At 34.1% G+C, this 24727-nt stretch overlaps 1 protein-coding gene across 1 annotated transcript in view; it reads right to left on the minus strand.

The window, feature by feature from the left end:
• The window catches only part of LOC132938033 (uncharacterized), a 67575-nt gene that overhangs the window by 4257 nt on the left and 38591 nt on the right, over nucleotides 1-24727 (minus strand). The window lies entirely within an intron of this gene.

The raw sequence follows: 24727 nt of genomic DNA on the forward strand, positions 1-24727 counted from the left end.
TTACTGCAGAAATAAATAATAATATACGATATACGTGGTCGGACCTCGTACTATACCTAATATAATATAGTATACAGCGCGATTCGGGTAAAACGCGAAATATGTAGAAAAGCAATGTATAATATAACGATATAATGGCACTCCTATATTGTATAATCCAATTCAAAGAGAAAATACGGTGACACTCGTGGCATGCAAAGGTTAAGGAACGGGCAATCTGCTTAATAACAACATAATATTATATCCTAAAACTTATTTTCATTGTACGTACGCAATACGTTTAATACGATATTACGATATACATTTAACGAAACGTACGGCAAATCTTTTTTGACAGACGACGTTCCGCGGTTTATATACTATAATCCCCGTCGATCACTTTTCGTTTCCCCTTTGGCCCTTTCATATTTTATCCTGCAGTAGGTATTTATATAGTCTAAAATTAAAATGTTTTATTGCGACTATCTGTGCAGGCGATTTAAATCCAGAAAAATCATCGTGTATTTCTTAAAAATATATATATATAATTGCAGAATACTTTTAAAACTTTCCGACCATTATATAGGTATTAGTGAATATTCGAGATTACTGCTGCAATATACATTTCCCCCTTTAATCTTTTCGCTTTTTTTTTCATTCAAAAAATATATCTCCACATTATACATTTATGAGATTCTCGTCTTGGTATTCCATTAAAATATTATGAGTACAGCTGTTCATTTCACCAATTTTCACCCGACTTAATTAAGTAGTTGCTGAGGGATAATATTATACAATTAGACGTGTGATTAACCAGTGTTTTTACCTACCGGTTGGGGCGACGACGTTTAAATCTCCTTCGGCCTAATTTAATAATTTAACTCTCGGGTTACACCCAAACAGATTATTTTAAAAGTGAATAAATTAAACATTTAGTAATAAAATATATTTAAAATTATAAAATTAATTTCATACTAGTTCGTCAAATTTTAAGATTTTCTAAAACTGCAGTTAATTACTTTTTCACAACGAACTCATGTTTAAAGCTTATCAATCGATATAAATTATAAGTATACATATAAGCATTATGTAAAAATGTATAAAGGTACTTAGGTACTATATTATTGTGTACTATATAATGGTAATATTTTTATCTTTCTGAAATAATCTAATTCTAATAACTAATTATTTGGTTATCATGGAGAATTCCGAAAATGATCGGATCATAATAATTTGAATAATTATTATAATAACATCGGCATTCGATGTAAGCTAAAATACAAAAAGTACTAAACAAAGAAAACACGTGACGATTTTTTTATATTAATCGAAACTGATTTTAATTATTTCTTATAATTTATAAATAGTTATTATTATTAATATACCTATATATAATATGTTGATATAATTGCAATATTTACTTTATTAATCTACAATAGGTTTTGGACATATGGGTTTCAAATGTATAAGAAATAATAATGCTCGGTTGGTAATTTGTATTTTATATAGTCCAAAAATCCTAAATTCCTAATTTTCTGTACCTATAATAATTCACAAAGTACCAATCGTATCTGAAACGTACAGGGAATTAATAAAATTCTGTTAAGTTTTCTTTAAAAAAAAAATTAAAATTAAAATTCGATCAAACAAATTGTATAGTTTTGTTAATTTATTTAGGTATAAAATATACAATTTATTTTTCATAAGCCACAATAGTCCATTAAAAAAAGGTAACTGACTGAAATTGGCTAAAATATTTCATCATATTTTGTTCAATATCTCAGTACATAACCTACACATATCACGAATATTTAATTTATTATCATAAATCAATTAAAGTTCATCAGTAATGAATTAATTAAACTGTAAAATGTATTTAAATAAACAGTGTAAACAACAAATTACATTTGTAGACTTTATAAATAGATATAAAATCAGACATTAATTAAACAAAATTTGTTGAACCTAATTGATATTATATTTATATCAGATAGGTATTCTGAAGTGATTATAATGTTTATTTTCTGGTATACAATTTATTAAACAGTAAAATGAAATGTACCTAATAAACTTGACAGATATAAAAAATTAATAGGTAATGTTTAATAGTTGATACTTTAGATTTCACAAAACATAAGCAACAAACTCATAAAACAAAAAATTGGAAATGTGAGTTAAAATAATAATATGTTTATTGATTAATGATTAATTAAATAACTCGAGCGAATCGATAACCCGCAGGTTAATCCGGATGATTATATAATTTACTAGGTATATAACTTTAAAATATTACCTTCATCATAGTTTTCTGACCTGAAAAATAATATTATATTTTCAGAGAGATGGGTTTTTGGTTAAAATGTCGAGACTCTATAACGGATCCGGCGTGCGTGTGAAAAGTCCCGCCACTTGTAAAAATCAATCCGGTCAGCCCACAGAGAGAGCAGAGGTGTGCGCACGAGAGAGAGAGAGAGAGAACGAGTGGGAGGAGGGGAGTGACAGAAAAAAGGGGAAAAATGAGGAAAGAAAAAGGGAAAATCCATTACACCGCAATATAATATATACGGATATATATTATACGTTAAGAGTGTGATATACATTTAGAAAAAAATTTATTTATTATTCGAAGTGATGGGATAGATCAAAAAAATTATCAATTTCAAAAAATCAAGAGCAAATCCCTGTAACTCATCTGTTAAGACTTGGTGATATGTATAGAGGAGGGGACATTTGATTTTTTGTATATGACCTGCAGGGTGCATCACGCCATTTCAGAATCCCAGAGATATATTATGTACCAGCGTAAATCCATAGGGATTTATAATAATATATTAATTAAATAGACGATTTTATAGACTGTAAAGTATAGTATATTAAGTAACTAGGATTTATAAATATACACAGCAATAAGGCGTTTTCACGGTGAGAGTATATAGGCGAGATAAAAGTCACTACACCGCCAATTCTTATTTTATCCAATTGAAATCCAATTTTATCAAATTGTTATTATAGTATGTAATAATATCCACAATACACATCATAAAAATTTCATGATGGTAACCTATATACTATGGATTCCTTAAATATCGAAGAGCATATTGAGCATCTATTTTTTTGTTGATAAGTGTATATACGATTTTTAGCGAAGTGAGAGATGTAGGTACCTGTTACAGCTTAATATATTTTAGTTTTGTCCGTTATAATTTTTCAATCAAACAAGACCAGACAATTTAATTACAAGGTTAAACCTCGAAAAATTAATACAAAATTCCTCAAAAAGTGTATGATTTTTTATAGACATTCAAAGTTCAAATTTTTATAAAATTAGGGATAGGTATTACCAGTTATTTTTCAGCAGATTTATTTCTCGGGTGAAATTTCGAGCACATATTTTTTTTAGTAAACATGTTATTAGTATATAATAAATAATTATCATATGGTAAATTAGGCGCTATTTTCAAAAATTAGTTAAACTTCCGTAATACTAATAGTAGTATAAATAAATGATAAAATATGGGTACTTAGAGGTTGACACGGTATTTCCGCTCACAAACGTTTTTTGTATGGAATGATTTAGCATTGAATTCAAATTTAACACATCCATTACAATTTATAGTGACCTATTCAATGACAAGATACACTAGAAACCCGCTACTACATCACGGTTATTTTTTAATGTATTTTATTCAAAGTAGTATTATGTAGGCTCGGGTATTAAAAAGGAAATTTAAATAATACATTTTAGTTATGATCATAGTTATACTCATTACTATATGTTATTAAGAAAATAGTTGTTCATAGTAAATCATTTGTTGAGTTACTATTATGAAAAATAATTTAAAACACCAACGCCATACGCCAATATAAGAAAAGGGAAACTGTTACCAAATTGTTGTACATCTAATTGAACTATTTTCAAAACCAATATATTCGAGATCGCAAAAAATCCTGTCCTAATGCTGATTATAAAAGGTCCTTTAACCTGTCGGGTAGGTAGACTATGTATTTATGTATCATAGATATTATTTTAGAATATAATACATTATACACAATATACATAAGATCGGCGCTTATACAAACATAATATAAATAGTATATAATATATAAGTAGTGTATTATATATTTATATACTCATTACTGACAGTAAGTTTATGTTGATGAATCGGTGACATGGAATCAGTTCGAGATTCCACCTTATTTCGATTTAATGAATTATTTTTATAAAATATATTATAAGTACTAAATAAATACCTATACCAGCATTAATTAACGAAGTTTTAATCTTTTTTTTATTCTCCCAGACCATTTAAATCAAAATTAAATTCAAATTTACCGACATCGATCAGACAACGAATAGTCTAATTGGCGTATACATATTCTTGGAAACGATTAATCGAAAATGTCGAATTAAGTGTCTTTTAAATCGGATCGCAGCATATTATGCTTTGTATATTATATACGAATTATCGTAAAATTATCTTTTTCTCTCAGCCCCAAAAAAAAAAACGATTATGACAGGTATATCGAAAACGGTTTTCGACGACAGCGGACCGTCACAATCCGCAAAAGAAAAATCGCAGACGGCTGCAAAAACAAATAATATATACTGCCAATATATTACTATAAATTTAAACATAACACGGGTGCGCTTTGGCCTCGCGTAAACGTATTTCCGGTATACACCGATATCATATTATACATTCGTATAACAACATGATATTATAGGTACCTATACCATACAACCGATAGGCGTTCGGGAAAAAATGTACATTTATTTAACCGGTCAGTTAGAACTGAATATAAAATAAATACACACACGTCCTGCAGTAACGATAAACGACACTGCAGTTCATAATAATAAATATGTGTACCTACTACAATGACGAATGAACCAAAAAAAAAAAATAATATGATTTCCGTGTGCAAATTTTGCCCCGATGATTTCGGCCACAATGCAATATCAATATAAAATATAAATGTATAAATGATAAAATGTCAATGTCTACCTAATACAAGAAAAGCCAAGTTCACGTCTATACAACCATATTGCTCGCATGCGTTACCAGCTATTTTGCGCATGATGGCTGAACGAAATTGTACGAATCTGAATACGACAATACGCATGCAATACGCTCTTGAATGTTATATCTTGTAAGCTGATTGACATACCTCTTGGACACATAACTATGTACGATGAATATTTAAGATACTTTTAAAAATTGCATAAAAGCAAGTTATTCTCGAGGCTTTTAAAAACTGCAAATGTGTGAGCCCGGCTCAAAGATAATTATTTCTGCCCGAGTACATTGTAACGATCGGCGAAGGTATACATAATTCTACAACAATATGTGCGACGCAAACTCCTATATAGCAGCAGCCGCGTCAGTTCGACAACCCCCTTCGCCCCCCCCCCCTTCCCCTCCCCACGTGGAACGCTCACCGACACAGAACGACGTTTCCGCAGCCGCCCCACAGTGTTACATCATTGTCGTCGAAGTCTTCCAATTTAAAATTAAAAAAGCATCACGTAGGTACTTTTCATAACTGCTATATTATATGTACGCTGTTATATGCTGGATAATATACTGTATATACCATGTATATATGAATATTACATAGATTATATATTATACGCAACACACACGCATGATGTATACGAGCATATATAATATAGTAATAATATGCACCGACAGGCCGAGAATTATTAACGACGACGAGAATAAGAGAGTCTATATAAACATTTTATTTTTTTTATACATACATGCATGCATATATATTATGTTATATTGTTATTTTTTTCCTCGCCCGTTTCGTCTCTCCCGCCGCCGCGAATCTAACACCGCGGCGTGTGCGCACGCAAAAAAATAAAAAAATCGCTACCATATTCGTCAAACACCACACGTCGCAGTAACGATTATTGTTGTTGTTATTATTATTATTATTTTACGGAAAACGATGTCGATATACGCCATCGTCGGGTGTACAGACAATATAGTATATAATGTGCGACGTGTGTGCGAATTTAGAATTGCATGTTTTTCGTCGCGAATAAAAAATCGCCACAGTACTGCAACTTAGTACGCATCTATCAAAGTCGAAAAACGAGCAGTTTATTTGCGCGAAAAAATGCACACGCAAAATAATGGATTAGGCGGCGTCGACGCGCCAAAAATCACATCTCATGTCATACGAGAAAACACGCGTGAGACGACGACATGGGTGACCATACTTTGACGAGTGAGAAGATTAATTATTTATACAACGCGTATGTTATTATAACAAAATGACATAATAGACATCCATAAATATTAAATCCACTAGAGGTTTAAGTAGGCGTATTATGTTAATAATGCATATAGCTGTCTTAAATTATATCCTTTTAAAAATGCTCAAAGCTTTCGTGTATATACTTATAACAACGTTAGGTTATTAAATTATTTCGTTACGATTATATATATTTATAAATACGAAAGCGGCTAGCCATCATCATAGGGTGTTGAGGGCGTCCACCGATCGTTTTACCGTTAATAAATCCAACCACTGTCCCTCCTCTGTCTAACGTATTGTACATAATATATAATATACGACGACTCCGACCGCACGCTATGTAAACAACAACAAAGTGTATAATATTTACTACGGCTTTTTACTTTTTTATTCACCCTCCGTATTCGTGGATTCGTATACACGCATATAATAAATAATGATATAATACCTATATATCGGCCATATAAATACGTATACGAGCTACTCGGGGGTCCAGCGCTTGTGCATGCAGTTGCGCACTGCACGCCACGGCGGGAAAACGGAAACGCGCGTAGGTCGGAAGTGCATCAGTGCAGTAAGGTCGGCAGTATGTCCTACGACCGAAATGCAATATATTACAGACATAGGGGCGGCGACGGCTATATGGCGCCCGGAAACGCACTTATATATTATGTGAGCTATTATACCTATTATGGCTCATCGATTCACACGGGTGCCCCGGAGCCAGGGTGCGACGATCATTATCGGTGTCGGTCAATCATTTAATATCATTGTTTAGAGAGCAGTGTACAAAATATTATATACTGTCGATGTACTATAGCTGTCCCTACAAATAACAAAATACCTATATGGTAAGAGTTTTATCATGATTCATGTCTAAAATTGTAATGTCTCGCGAGTGTTTACGGTTCAATATAGTGGCGTCCGCAAGCCTAAGTGATGGTATGTATACAATATTAGGAACACTGTAACGACGGCCTTCTGCAGCATATTTTCCCAAAAATATTATGGTCAGTATCGTATTTTATATAAGTGTATACAAAATGCGCGAAGGGGCGAATTAGAAATTGATTTAAATACTATGTTATTTGCACTATGTCATCGAAGATGTTGTAATTATTGAATGTTGCAAATCATAATAGCTCCTCGATTGGCTCTGCAGGGTCAGTACACAGATCCCGTACATATACCATGCTGCGTATGATTAGGTATGCGTACGATATGTTTACACAACTTATTATGTCGTATAGTATATACATATGTGTAATGATCCGGAGAAAAAAAAAGAGAAAACGATAGTTTTTTAGATATTTTGAATGAGTACGTCCCTATTTTGAGGTCGTAAAATGTATGTTTTTATGTGGGAATGTCACGTTATGGTTATACGTTTCACAATCTTTACACTCAACTCTTTCCTTACTATTGTTATTATTTTCTTCAGAACTTAATCTCATGAAATATTAAGCACTTGGCCTATCGGATTTCTGAACAATATATTTGAAGGAGAACATAATAAATTATAATAACACAATATGTTCAGATTGTAAAGAATCAATAAAAAATATTTTAGAGAGCACATACTGCAACATATACGTACAACATTATACTTAGTGACGTGAAGCTGACAATAATTTTGTTACCGCACTATTTGACGAGTTCTCCCCCCTATTGATGCTCAAACCTTTTATTGCCGACGTTTTTTTCTTGGTGTCGTATCGCGTCACGCTCCACAAGAGATTGGGGTCAATTTTACGTATTATATAATTTTATACACACCGTACTCATATATACATAAACATATATTGTCATATAACGTCAATCCTTACACTAAGATGTTACACCACATGCTGAGAGTCTATAAGGATCAAATCACGCGGGTACAAATTGCAAAAAGGGTAAACGATTTGAAGTTTCTATTTTGTCTCATCACGACAATAATGACGATACTGGTTTAAAATGATATAATAATATCATATTGTGTTTGTCCATTTACACAGTAAAAAATACATGCACGAATACTGGCGTTATTATACACTAAATATCTATGTATGCCTACAACTTCGTTGAATAAAATTGGTAGTTTGCCGATCAAACGAGCTTCTGCTTTATGATACTGATAAATAGATCGAACCGATTTACAGCGTACATTATTTAGTCGATTTATATAATACAATCTAATATTAGGTACATTTTATATTACACTGCCCCTGTTGAATGTGAATGACATTTAAATCAGAATACCAGAATGAAACACACAACATTAATTTGTTAGCTGTTACTATACACACATCTGATGGTTGATTTGCGCAATTAGTAATTATATAGTTATTATTTATCACCAGATGGATTTTATTAAGGCTATTAGAATTTGAAACAGACAATTTGGAGTATTGGCAATTTACTATATATATGTATGGAATTGTGGAATGCCTATGAGTAATGTGTGTTGTGTATGCATTAATGTCGACATTAGTGATGTGAGAGAGCTAAAATCACTTAAACTTCAAAAATATTTTAAATGCTACTTAAAATTTCCCAATCAATTATCAACTTATTTACCAGTGGAAATATATAGGAATCGAACATCAGGAAGTACCTACATAAACTATAACCTTCCAAATTTTTGGTCTAAAACCACAAAAATATAGAATGATCCAACAGCTAGCTTGAGCACATGAATTCTTAAAGTTTTGAACAATTAGTTTTGCATAGGTACCTATTCTATAAAAGCATTATATTCAATATTATGAACATTTATCTTGAAAAATTAATATTATTAATAGGTACATTTAAATACTAAGGTTTCTATAATTGTTTAGCTATAATTGTAATTATAAGCACAAGCTTGCTTTTGAAAAGAGAACCAATGCTTTAAATATTCTTTGTACTTTTATTTATTTATCTTATAATTGTAATTGGTGTCAAATAAATATTATTAGATATTATTATTATTATTATTATTAATTTCAAAAAGCTAATAAAAAAAAAATACTAAGGTTTGCATTATAAGTTGACCGCAATGAGTGGAATAATAATATAAAACAGATATTATAATATTATATTAAATTTCCATCCCATGAATGCAAAACTTAAGATGTATTATTTATCAAAATACAAAATACGTTGACATACAATAATAATATACGAATCAACAATTTTTTTAATAAACGTTTTCTCATATTATATATTATACAAGTATAATACATTTGACAATACACACGCTGCAGTGAACAAAACACCATTCGTTTGAATGCTTAAGACCACATTAAAATAAATAAAATAATAAAACGCGACCAACGATAACCATAGTAATATAGTATAATAGTTATTATGCCAAGCTGCAGAGTAAACGTCTGATAAAGATAAGAGAACGAAAAAAAGCAATGCCCTTTTCAACTCGGACGCGATTTGATTGCTCAACTATAATAATATTACATGCGTACTACTACGATGCCGGGCGGAAGAGGAATCAGATAGAGAGGAGTTCGAGCGTTATCATCAATTATATACATACAATTATCACAGAATTAATTATTCTGCAGAATCACATATGTGATATTATATTACAAACGCGTGATAATCGAGGTACATACAATAGACCAGTTAATATATATATATTAAAACATTGTAGTTAACACAATTTTAAATCGTCGATTTAGACAAATAAAATGAAGTCCGTAAATATTCGTTATTGAGTGATGGGTGGGGGAGGGAGGCGATGCATGCCTAATGAAATATTATTACGATAAAACTTTAAACTACTCATTGAGTGAGTTAGTCGTAGAGTGGGCGGCACAGGATCTACTCAGAACCACACCTAAAAGTGGTGCATCTATGAGGAGGAGGAGGGAGAAGGGTCACATCTCCCGCTCTAGGCCAAAAAAAATGGCTTTCTTGTCAGGGGAAGTGTAGGTATAATATTATTATGTGTTTATGTACATATACAAATATATGTCCTCTTCCCAACGAGAAAATCTTAAATCCGCTACTGCCATGCGTGCACCAGTGCACGTGAAATACATCAGCAAGCCAGCAACAGGTTTGATATTCTCGTCAGAACATCGGCCACATCAAACTTCTGAGGACCGGTTGCAAAACCCTTTTTGTTCCGACTGCCTGACCCACAATGATAACAAAATATGTTAACGAGCGCGCCCGACATAATTATTATTATTACTATTGTAGTATTATACAATGTATTGATATGTATGTTTACAACTATACTCGCCCCTCTCAGCATACGAAATACGTATAAAAAAAATGTACATAGATATATGATAATATAATACTGTGCGCACTTGAGTGATATACCGGTATACTATGGTGAATTATGTAGGACGTAGGTATAGGTACCAACAACAATATCGAACGATTCGCACATGTAATCCGATTAACGTTTATCGATTCGATAAATTATAAATATCATATATTATTGTATATTAATATAATATTCAATATTGGCTACCTATATAATATAGATTGGTATGTATTAAAGAATATATTATGTACACATATGCAATAATATTACCGGACTGTCGATGTGAATGTGAAAAGATTATTTAAAACCCTTTTAAAAATGAAAAATCTGTTTTAAAAGATAAGCCGGTTGAACATTGAACATCTGCAAAATGCTTATGATTATATTATATTTTTAAAATAGAAAAAAAAACGTGTGTATAGCGTTTTTTTTTTAATTCACATATATAAATACAAATGCTTGACCTAAAATGAAATTTTAAGGCTTATTATAATAATGATGTTTCAAAAAATGTACGTAACTGCAGGGCGTACTAGCAAACGATGCGAAAAAAAATTGCAACGATCAGTATGAAACGAGAACAAAAAAATTTATGTAAAAAGTTGAATAATAATAAAAAAAAAAAAAAAAAAAAATTCGCTCACTGCAGCACAAAAATCGCGATGTTTTTATTTTAACCGTATAAATATTAATTATTATAATATGATAACAATATTAATGGAACGCGGTCGCGCGATATTATTATGTTGTTATTGCGCGCCCGTGTGTACACACTACAACATGGTAATATATTGTCATTTATCACAACAGAAACGCTGTTTTTACCATTTTCATCTCGCGGAAACCGTGTGTCCGTCACGCACGTCACCGCGCGGAGACGACACATACACACACGCATATCGCGCACGAATTCCTCTCGTGTGGTGCACTGGCGGCGGTCGGCTACACGTGACTCAACACGTGGCTCACCGCATATAATAATAATAATAATAATAATATATTGGATTGTTCAGATGGCGCTCTGTACGCGGCACGCTGTACACGCCGTATATAGTAATATATGATAATGTAACGCACCACCGCCGCCTTTTTCCCGCGCTTATATTATTACACAACTCTATCCACTCGCCCGCCCACCAGCACCACGTATTCCCGTTTTGCCCGAGGGAGTTGCCCGTTTCCTTTTTTTCTCGGTTTTTATGGATTTTCCGCGTCGGACGACGACGACCGCCGCCGCCGCCGCCACTACCACCACCACAATAACGACCACCATACCACACCAGCACCACCACTACCACCACACACGAGCCTCGGAAAACGTAAATTTTTATCCACGGGGGTTTCTCCCCCCCCTCCACCACCAAAAAACGGAAGCGAACTTTATATATATTATTATACATAGACATACAGAGGCCCGTAAACGGCGTAATCCATACACACACAATACATCCCGAAATAATCCAGAAATATGGTCATCACAAGAGTTTTGTGGATTTTCAAAAACGACGTCTCATGGTTTTATGTGGGGTTTTATGTCTAGCACATACGGAGGATATACCTACAAATCGTATAAAATAATCTAAGAGATCTATAGCTGACACTACGAACAGTCGAATAATAGTATAATACACCTATATCTACACAATAAGCCGATAGGAAACGTCCGCGCATCGGTACTTCATAAATGGTATGTCAAACGCTATTGAGGCTACGGTAAAAAAAAAAAAAAAGAGTCCAAAGTACGATAAGAAAAACAGTTTGATTCGAAATTTGAACTTGATATAAACCAATCGTTTGGTGTCATGACCGCATCGCGTTTGTTATTTTTATATCGTACGACCACCCGACTGTTTGACGTTATTATATAGTATACTAGATAAGAAGGTGTATGTAATGATATTGTAAACAATAACACATACCTAGGTACACACAAATCGAGATAACACGAAATACGACTGATAGGTGTACCAACGGAAGACCTGAGAAAATCGGTTGAGTTTAACAAGTTTTACTATACATTTTCTTATAAGATTCTAACCTCGTAGAGTACGACGTGTCAACTTCTAAAATATATTATCGCGTACCAGGTATCATATGAATATTCATTTAGTTAGGCATTCATTAACTCGGACAAACAGATTTTAGAATGTTATAATCGTAAAAAAATAAATGTCAATCGACCGGCCACTATATGATATTGCGTTGTCCGTTTACAGTGAACACAAACCACGTTACGACGTCACACACGCGTTGCCGCGATAAACGAACCAGCGGCGACGGCTAACGAACCAGACGCGCGAGAAGTTTCTTAACCCTATAATTCGCTCAGCAGAAACGCCTACGCCACCGCCGCCGAATCGATACGGACGCTCGGCGGCGGCCGACAGCCGACGGGCGCGCGTAATCGAAAAACCGTCCTCCTCGTCGGGGTTGACGTCGCCTAAATTCAATTTCCAAGCTGGTGTGCCCACGGAGGTTATATATAATAATAATATTATTATAGATAGGTTATACATTATATACCTATATATATAAACAAATATATGGCCGGAGGGCGGAGGAGGCCTGAGATATACGACGACGGACGGTAGCCAAGCGTGGTAGGGGGTCGTGCGGTGCGTACTAAGTTGAACGAATGAACAGTTTTTGACTAACATTCTCTGCAAAAATGACTCTCGCGAGAACAAAATATTTTACACCTCAAAAAAGCACCAACTCGACAGCGTGATAGTATCATAACAACACATATACATTATTCATATATGTATATTATATATATATATAGGTCTAATATTATGACTTTATGAGTATATTATATTATATTATGCAAAGAATGTAAAAACTTAACGCCACACAAAATCGCTTTTTTTCTCCGACAAATATTATTATATTATATTATATTAAACAGTACCTATACAGTATACACATAAACCGCTAACGTGCACCGTTAAGATGTTAAAACGTTTTGAACAGCGATATATTGCGACATCAATGTTACTTTAAACGATTCATCTTACAACAATACTAATATATTATATTATAAGGGCCCCACACAAACTTAATCAGTGGGGCCCATTATCTTCTTGGAGAATACACGGTAGTTATTACTTATTACTGACAATTAACCGTCGCTATCGTTTCGTTTTGTAATTAAATCAACTATATCGAGAAATTTCGTGGATGGAATTATTGTATAGTTCGTCACTACGGCATGGTACCCCACTTAAAAATAATTATTATTACAGTCGACCTTAGCGTTATTGTAGAGACATTACGACATGAAAATTGTAATTTTACCATTGAATAATTTTTAATTATTGTGATATTTAATGGCGTCGTGTCCTATTTGATCCAACGAAAAAATAATAAATTGCTTTCTAATCTAAATACGAAAATTATTATTTTAATAGATTCGTTAGACTTAATAACTTCAATAGTGTACAATATCTTTTTCTATTGACATTTTACTGAGTAAATTACATTGTAGTATAGTATAATAAAACCCTTTGAACTTATTTATCTGATAAAGTCAACAAAGTAAGACAACGTTTAATATTGTTAACGTAAATTTAAATTTTAACTTGATTTTACCTTGTAATACAGGGTGATTTTCTAAGCATGCTCATCTTAAATATTGTGAATTTCTCAAACTCAGATTTTTGGAATTTATTGATATATTTTAAGGTATATATTGATTATACTATTATACTTTGATTTTTTTTTTTTACCATCTAAAGCCCTGTGACTAAGTTTACTACGTCATATAGTCTATACTAATTGTTTGACAGAAATTTTTTTTTTAACATTTTGATGCACATACTTACATCAAATTTTAAAGAGTAGTTTCTGAGTAAATTAAACTTTATGTAGATACTAAACTACTAAAGATGATAGTTCTCATCAATAAACGATGGCAGCAGAGGAGTAATATTGTGCAAACAAACCCTTCTCTGCTGTCGGTTAAAAACAAAAAAAAAAAGATAATAGTTAAGTTAGACCATGATATTATTATAGATTTATATGATAAGGGGATTGTAGTCCATGATGATCTAAAGTTTAGTAATTAATTAAAATTCATTATAATTTATAAGAATTTACCGAGTATAATAAGTATACTAGACTAAATATTATATTTTATGTACCTACTTAAAACTGTTATTAAGTTTGGTAACTCAGAAACTACTCGTTCAAATCTTGATTCAGATGCATAAAAATAATAGCTTAAGTGCACTTAATAATTAACAGTAAAAAAGTGTGATTTTTATTTGAGCAAAGACGTTTGTTTCACCACATGTTATTCTGTAAATTGTATAAATTATCTAAGTACGTATACCTATTTGAAACTATAATGGAATTAATAAGTATTGTTAAAAACATTAAAATTCATAGAACAATTATTTAAGGATAAAAGAGAGTGATGATACAGTTACTGCACGCTTTTGCACGGGCAAGTTGAGAAATTAATGAAACACTTATAAACGTGCAATCATATAGCAAACATTGAAATATACGCACAATATATTTTAAAGTATAATAATTTATAAAATTAGTTCTTACTTCAGAGTTAAGATGATATTGTATGTTATTCGACAGCAATGTTATACTTTAAAAACATAATTGTTAATAAATTAGGTACCTATATAACACGAAAACAATTATTTTTTTCGAGGATAAATTATTTTAACTGTTTTGAAACAGTTTTAAACTTTAGTTAGAATAATTTAAATATACACATAATTACTTAATGTTTCTATAAACTTAAATTATCCTTAATGTGAACAGTTTATATATGTCAAATCGATAGTAACTATTTGTTTACTTGTGCAGCTATATCTTGTGTTAAATGATTTAATTTAATTTTTTTTTTAAATATAATTAAATAGTTAATTGTTTTAAACAATAGAATTAAATAGTTAATTGTTTTTAAAATGATAAAATAATGATTACTAGTTAATAATTAATATCAAAAACGTTGAAATTAGTTCGGCGAGAAGAATATTTCTATTCGTGAAATATATAATATACGTATGTAAAATGTATATGTATATGTTTAGAACATGGGTATAATGGGTATATGCAAGTTTATATTTTTCGAATATATCCAACTGAGAATTACGAATACAGAAATACAAGTCGTTAACCGCTGCGTGAACTTGATATTCGATGACAGGTAAATGTGTATAATATAAATATATAATTATTCATTGACCAACGCACATTTATGACATGTGTACCTATATAATGGCCTGCACAACAAACACAATCAGAATTGTTTTATTTTATTTTCCATTTAAACTATGATTTTTGAAACGCATCGTCAATAAATATTGATACATATACATAACAACTAATAATTATGTTTTAAGAAGTAACTTAACTTGGTCCTCGCAGTGGTATAAAACGTATATTTCCAATTTACTACTAAATTCACAGCTAAAAACTTAATATTTCGTAAACTTCTAATGAAATTATAATGTATATCGATACTTCATAATTTATCAAATTTAATGTTTAATATACATTATTATACGAGTATATACTTGTATGATATATTAAACACACACGTTTATATATTTGTATATTATACTGTATAAAGTAATTTCAACCTATAGTAGCTCTTTTCAGTGACAAATGCATCGTGTGATGAGAGCAATTTTAATTCGAAACGTAAGTATATACTTAATATATTATATTATGTACACAGTATACCACCACAAAATAGAAATAATTTTCTTAATTGTGCAAGTTTGGCGTGTATAGCTTTGAGAGAATAGACCTTCGTGTTTATCAGGCAGAATAATATGATGTCATTACGTACGTACAAGGTAAACAACACTGTAATTTAGGCACGTTAAATGAGGACAATATGGTTTCAGCTACATTTTAAATCATAAAATCAAACTTTTGTGTGTGTCTAAAAAACGATTATAACTGTAGATAATAACTTATTATTTTGATAATATATACGACAAAAATTGTGAGTCAATGATGCGGTAGGTAACTATATTATACACACTTGTGAGCGTCGGTCCGGCTTGAACTACGAGATGAAAATAGGGGTGTGCACGATATACGATCGAGAAGGATAACCACCGATGTAACACCGCGGGTACCAAACACGAGTTATACTTACTGTGCAATTTGAGTAATTACAAGTTAAGATGAGTTTTATAAGTTAGCAATTACATTAAGTTTTATTACAATGTTTACAAATGTTCAATGCGACAACGCCGACAAAGCAATTGCAACCTTTAAAAGTGGCCTTACTTACACAGTTGCACAACAAACATCTGAGCGAAATTAACATTTTTCATAAACCTGTTGAAGCATTTAAAGTTGATGACGTTTATAGGGCAACTTCAGTTCACTAAAATTTCTCGAAAGGATGTGTGTTGGGGGGGGGGGGGGGGGGGTACATAAACATTGTCTTATGTGAACTCCCAAAGAAAGAATTGCAGACCGGAAGGTCCAAAAAACATATGGTGGTCAAAAGTAAATAAGAGTGCTTAAATTTATCAGTTAGAATTTCAATAGCAACTGATCGAAACGCTTCACTCGGATCTGGTGTTCCTCAATGCAACCAACCGGTAGTCGAAAAACCTTGAGAATCCCTTCTTCAGATGGTAATAAATATAGTTATAGTTTAAACAGATATAGTTCGTCACAGCACCAACTACGGAGTACGAGTTCAAGATTTACACAACTGAAATAGGATAGATAATTTTGGAATGCCTCGTTTATACTTCAATATGTACCAAATATATTATATAATTATGTCATGTATACGAATAATATTGTGAGACGTATACACGCGAGAACTATCTTCGTTTAACGTGGTGACGACTTGAAATCGAAACGGCGCACACTGCACACATGAAAAAAAAAAACAAAACTGTCCCCTCTCCACAAACCGAATTTTTTTTACTTTTTTCCTTTTAAACACGAGCATTATTCTTCGTACGCGGGCATGTTGTTATAATAATAATATTATATATCGTCGTTGTCGACGCAGTATGTGTATGTGTGTGTGTATTATTGTTATAATATAGAACAGTCCGAATCAGCAGCGCCGTTCGGTGTACGTGTGCGCGCGCGTGTTGTGCGTTCCACAGGTGGTAAAAATCAATTATTCGTGGTAGCGCGCACGCGCCCGGCGTCCGTTGCGCTAGTGGAAACGACACCACACGAGTACTACACGGCTATAATACAATATATTATGGTAGCAGTCGAATTATTATTATTATTATTAGGCAGTTGTAGTAGTAGTAGTAGTAGTATAGTATGGAGAGATATTACATATCGTATTGTAATAATATCGTACATTCGTACGGATAGAGGGAGAGAGGGGGAGAGAGGGAGAGAGAGGGAGAGAGAGAGAGAGAGAGATAAAACAATAACACTTCGTTGTAGGGGATAATATAACGCGTTGTGTGCATGTATATAATGTGTACGTACGTATGTGTAGTAGTACGCTGTGCTCGTAGTGATACCGTACAACGTACGCGGCGTGTTTAACAGCAGCAGACGTCTACACAACATAATATTATAATATTATATTATATACACAATATCATGATATATAGTCATACTGTGCACATCGCGGTATACCGCCTATCACTGTCTGTAACCCGGCCGGTGCGAGTTCGTGTAACAATACTTTGAGCGTGTTAGCGTCATAATTTATATTATTATTATTACTGGCGTGTAGTAACTGTGATAATCGTATTTTATCCACGGTGGTAATATTACGTGTGCTTATGACACACTGTGGTACATGCCACGATGCAAGAGCGTATTCGGGGAGGCGGATCGCAGGGATTCCAGTCTTCCCAGCTCTCCTTGCCTTAAAGTTTCGGAATTTTTTTTATAAAAAGTGTCTAACATTGTACAAAAAATATACTCGAAAAGTATCATCCGCTATTTACAAAACACAGCTCGCGCCGAATTTAAGAAATTGTTTTACTCCATCACCCTTCTCCGAAAAAAAACACATGACCTTTATCACTATGTATAATATGTATACGCCCCTGAATTGACAAGTGTGTGCACGACACGTCGCGTCATGAAAATGACCCGGTGCAGAGTGTCAGAACTATAGAAGTTGTTTTCGATAAACGATCCGAAACGGTTTTTTTTTTTCGGAAGCATTCCGTGTCGACAACGTCTCCTATCCCGCGGCCGAATTAGGGGCGACGGGTGACAACGACGACAACACCGGCAACAGTGAACCAGCAATTATTACAAAACCCATAATAATAGAGAAGAAAAGTAGCAGCGCGGTTATAATAGGTATTAAATAATATTATGAATTTATGATATGTGTGCGCCAACGACGACGACGACGGCGGTGCCCGGATAGACGGTGGCCGTGATGTTACACGCCTATGTCGTAGTTGTAGCGCATCGCAGTCGTTTTCGTCATCGGGACACGCAGCGTGCGACAGAACGGTAGGGGCAAGGGGCGGCGAGGGGGCCACACGCGATATCATTACATGCGCGCGCACACACACACACACACACACACACACACACACACACACACACACACACATCCGATTATACGTATATAGTACTTTATACGTGTGCGTGCGTGCAGCGCGTCAGTAGCAAAAGCAGCGGCAGTGGCGTGCGTGTTGCGCAATCCGTCACATTTGCGATAAATCGCCCAGAGGACTATATATACAATATAATTATTGCTTACGTACGAAAACTACTATAGGCCATCGTGTCGCTACAACATACGTATATATAGGTACGGAAAAAAGGGTCGTCCGAAATCAATAACGTGCCCAGGAGGCGCGCGGTCACCGAGCCGTAGTATAATATTGTGTGCGTGTGTGTTTATATACCTAACTACAACTATATAGTATATAATATCATATATATATATATATGGCATACGAACGCAAGTACATAATATATATCATATATGTACATAATGATGTGCACAGCAGGATTTCGCGTGTTCGATACGACCGGGGACAGGAGCAGTAGCGGCGGCGGCAACGGCAGAACGCTTATATATATAATGTGTACACGAGAAGCCAGTCGTCGGCTGTATTGTATTATTATTATTATTATTATTGTTTTAGTGCAGGCGGCGGCGCAACCGGAGAGCGAGAGAAAAAAACAACGCTAATAGGATTTACGAAACAACGTGGGGGCGGGCTTCGGCGGCACCGTGGCTTGGCTTTATGTTTTTGGAATGGGATAAAAGCTGCCGCTGTCACACGAGTAAATCCCGAGAACGCTGTCGAAAATATCTCTTATTTTTTTTTTTTTTTATTATCCGACTTGGAATTGATTCCGGACGACGCGCAACCGGTAAGAGAAGTTATGCCGTGCAAGTGTATCCGACGATGCCGCCCCATATGTTGAATTTTCGCAACGCGTTTTACCGTTTTCAGTTTGACGGCGGCACCTTGTACGCACGCACGCAACGTATACATGTCATCATAATACAGGGACAGGGCCGGATTGGCCCGGCGAGTTACAGAGTAAAAATCGATGGGCCGCAAAAATTTTGGGCCGCTCAAGTCATGAGGGCCCGATGACTGAAAATATGTTAAGAGTTCAAAGTTGAAGAAATGGAGACTTTTAAAAAAAAAACTATACACGGAATACGAAGCTCGCAAGTTATTTGTAAGTGGTAAAGTACGGAAAACTCGATGGGCCGAATTTGTCCAATCCGGCATTGTACAGGGATCGAAATGACTGTTTTTTTTACCCATTTGCTCTCTCGGAAAAGAATGAAAAATTGCAAAAATCCAACGAATAAGAAAAAATGTTGGCAAGCATACATTTTTAACGAATATACTGACCTTTTTTGGTATCTAAAACTGAAATACGCCCAGTTTTTTTAATGTTTCGATTTATTTGGGTTCAGATTTAAAGACCGCCTCTGCAGCAGTGTACCTAAACAACTCTAGTTTTTTTGTTTTAGTATGGTAATACAAAAATAAACTCGCAAATATTTTGTGGCATTCGAAAAATGCCATACTGTTCGGTAAGCCTCTGCAGGGCGCAAGACGCAATAATTTAGTATTGTTATTTGTTGCACAATTAGGTTTGCGTGTGTTTATATTTATATATTTACAGTTGCGATGGAACTATACATACATAATACATCACAAATTTTTGGAGTTTAATAACAAGAGAAAATATGCGTCTTCAAAATTCAAATATAAAAACTACTTCGAAGAATAACACTAACAGTTGTGAAAATAATACCTACGACTAGACATTTTATAGCAATAAATAGCAGATTGATTTCTGTTATCACATCAGATATTTTACTGTAATAAACGCTGTATAATAATGGTATATCTTCTGCTTTATAGGCCATTATTTCCTCACTACAGTTGTAAATATATATAATACTTTACTACAAGAATTATCTCGTTGGAAATTATGATTAGTTTTTGAGCAGTGTTGATAACAAAAGGGAACATTAACATTCGTGAAATTTCTATTAGACATTAATGTAACCCTGCAAAACGTTTAGCATTTAGTGATCTATATTAAAATGTAATATACTATTGGAAATTTGGTATTTGTGTATTAAATATTTCATCAGAAAACATTTGGGTCGTATAAAACAATATAGGCGGTGCAACTAGTGCTATTGCCTATACCTGAATGGTATGTTGAGCTAACGCTTCAAAAATGTACTTATAAACCAACTGTTATTGCTTCAGTTAAAAAGTTCATTTACACAAACACCAACTGTAGACGACCCGCAGACAATTGGAGTCGAGTAATTTTGGCTACAACGTTTAGATAATTATCTTGAAATTGCGTAATTTCAAAATGTGTTATTGTGATAAATAGTTAAAACGCAGTATTAATTACAAGTGCGTTTGCTATATTACAAAGTCTCGTTACTGGAAAAACATAAAGGTACCTTTCGGCTTTCGCGTATATTTACAGTTATTTTATATGAATGTAATACGAAATAAACTAGTGTCATTTTACGGTAACGATAAAAATCATAAAGGATGTTGCATATTAATTTTTTAGTGTCCACCACGTCACACACGCGCGCGTTAATATATATATATATATATATATATATATTATAATACATATTTGTATGTACGTGTGTCGTGTACCTGCATATATGATATATGCAACACATTTTAAAATCATCGAGATAGGAAATGAGTCGCGCCCGAGATAATTTATATAATGATACTTAGACTTGGCAACAGTGCGTAAATGCGCGTCGCGACCATTGTATACTAACACTGCACTCGTGTATACATATGGGAGGTAGACGCACACACTTACTTACGCGCGCACACACACACACACGCACACACACACACACACTCGCGCACGCGCACGGGTCCAATAAGTTTGATTTCCGGTGTTATCCGACTGACAATAATAATTTCACTAAATATATACTACCGAAAAATGTCCCATTGTTTCGGTTCCCCCGTGTTCCACTGCAGTCGGCCGAGTCGCGAGCGTACGAGAAAATCCTCCGCCCGGCGACGGCGTGCGTCCGCGTGCAAGTCGGGTCGCCGATGATCCAGTGATACGTGATAAATAACACGACCCGCCGCGACCGACCATTCTATTAGTGGCGTAATTATGGAGTGGGGGGGGGATACGTGTCGTACCCCCTCCCCCACGACTTTTTTTTTAAACTGCCACAAACCATATCTAACTAAAAATATTATTATTTATAGGTATATTTTACAGAAATAATACATACAAAACCGACCCCCCCCCCAACTATGATTGCTCTACGCATAACTAAGATAATAATATTACTTCATAAAAAACACTAATCACTATTGCACAAATATATCCAAAGCGATATTTGGAAATTTTTTCGGAAACCCATATATTTCATCGAGTTATAATGATGCAATCAGAATTTTCGGTCGGACTTATAGTTTAAAAGTTGTAACCTTTTGAAGTTATTTCGAGTATTTTACGTCTATACGCAGATTATTCCACGAATCTACAAAACTCTATTAAAAGTATGTACCTAATTATTTATGTTACATTTATACATGTAGGTACTTATATCATTCAGATCACGATGGTTATACTAAGGTGCTATATAATGATAAAAACCACATTTTTTATTTTAGTGGTGGGAGGGTAGGTAAATGTTTCAACCCCCTACCCCACAAACATGATCAAATTACGCCACTGTAACCTATAACTACTATTCGATAATCATCGGAGGTACCGTCGAGGTCACGGCATTGACACGGGGGACACAAATCGTAACAACGATAATAACATATTTTTTGGCCTTAACTACGGAAATGTGAACGTGCGTTGGATTCAAAATATTTTATTGCCATGGGAGGAGAAGGGTGGTAAACGCGTGTATATTCGACATTGTGATATACCGTACGGGCAGTTTTACCATCTATATAATCAATGGTATCAAGACATACAAGTATTTAGGGTGTAGCTGGAGGGTAGATTTGACGATAATATTAACAACTAAACGAGCAATTATCGTAAAATTCTCCAGGTATGACGTAAACCCTACCCTAGCAATTATGGTTTTTGCGTCGTGCGCGATCAGGTCGAAGTCGGCGTTGTCGCACGTTCTACATTAAACGTCGTGGTTGTTGTTGTTGTTATTACTTATAAATTATAATATTCTCGCACCGTATTGCTGTCACAACCACGCCGCCGCCGCTACAATGCGCATTGCTAAGTTTTGACGGAAATTTACAATAAAAAAATTGAAAAAAGCGGGAAACGAAAATAATAATAAATAAAATATATCAAACGGTAAGCGGTGGTCGTCATCACCATCGCCGCCGTATATAGTAATGGACTTCGGTGAGGTCAAGCAGGAAACCCGAACAAGACGGAGAAATGTAAATGTTTTAGAAAACGAAATGATAAGTATAAACGAAAATGAAAAAAAAAATTATAAAACCGTTGGACGCCGCCGTTCGCGTACGGTTTGTGTGCAGACGAGCGCGCGCGCACACTGCTGCGTGTAAAATGTAGTGCACACACGCGTGAAACATGGCAACGTGCGATATTGAAATCAACGTCGGCGGCGGTGTCGGTGTCAGTGACGGTGACGGTGGCAGCGGTGTCTCGGTGATGACGGTTATTTATTATATTGTTATTAGGAGGTTTTTTCTTCTTTTTTTTTTTTTATACCATGCCGGGCGAGACGCGACCGACCGGCGGCAGAGTGGAGCGAAAACTTTGGGAGAAAGGAGACCGCGAATCCGACACCGATTTCTGGCGCCACGCGACGGTGGGCGCGGGAAAAGGGTGCTTACTGGTACGTTTTTTTTTTTCCATCACGACACCCGTTCGTAGGTATCGGCCGAAATGTATATAGGTAACACTATCATTATTTCAATAACAACAACAATAATCGGAGGCAATACGCCTAAAAACGACGAGTGGACGAACCGTGGAATCGTCGTAATTCGGCATTTCTAGATAGATTTATTTGTATTTTTTCGAAACATTATGCTACCCGTCTTACGCGGTTATTGAGCACGTAAACTGTATTAAATAACGTGACCATCGGTTTGGACGTGAGCGGCGGTCGCACGTCGCCCAGAGATATTTACGAGCACGGCGATATTTTATTTATACATATTATTGTAATATTCAAATATTGTATATTATTATTATTATTATTATTGTCTTTATTCAGTAACATGTTCGCGTCCATACAAATGCTTTTGAACGTTTCGAATAAAATATATATTATACCTATACACTATAAAGTATATAGGGAAGAATAAAAACGATGTTTTTACCCGATACCTATATATATTTGTGTGCCTTTTACATAAACGGTTGACGATATTATGTCAGATATCCGTACCGAATTTGAATGTAAAACGATTGTATCTTCATAATATATTATATAATGTAAATAATATGGTGTATAAGCCAGTAGGAATTTTAAACGCGATTTGTTTGTATTATGCGTAATAAGCGGTACGATCGATGTGCATTGTGCACCACGTAGCATTAACGATGAAAACATACCTACGTGATAAAAAAAAAAACCCCTTATTCTTACTTTTTAGTTATTAGTTACTAGTTAGGTATTACTTTGCGACTAATAAAGTATGATATATTATTATACCTATTGAAAATTAAATTATATTTAAATTCGTAATTAACAGTGATGTACTGACATTGTCAAATAATATGAAGAGTTTCAGAAAAAAAGAGCAATATCGAAAAAAAGGCAATATGGATACG

This window comes from Metopolophium dirhodum, chromosome 2 (assembly GCF_019925205.1).
Source record: "Metopolophium dirhodum isolate CAU chromosome 2, ASM1992520v1, whole genome shotgun sequence".
Classification (NCBI taxonomy): Eukaryota; Metazoa; Arthropoda; class Insecta; order Hemiptera; family Aphididae; genus Metopolophium; species Metopolophium dirhodum.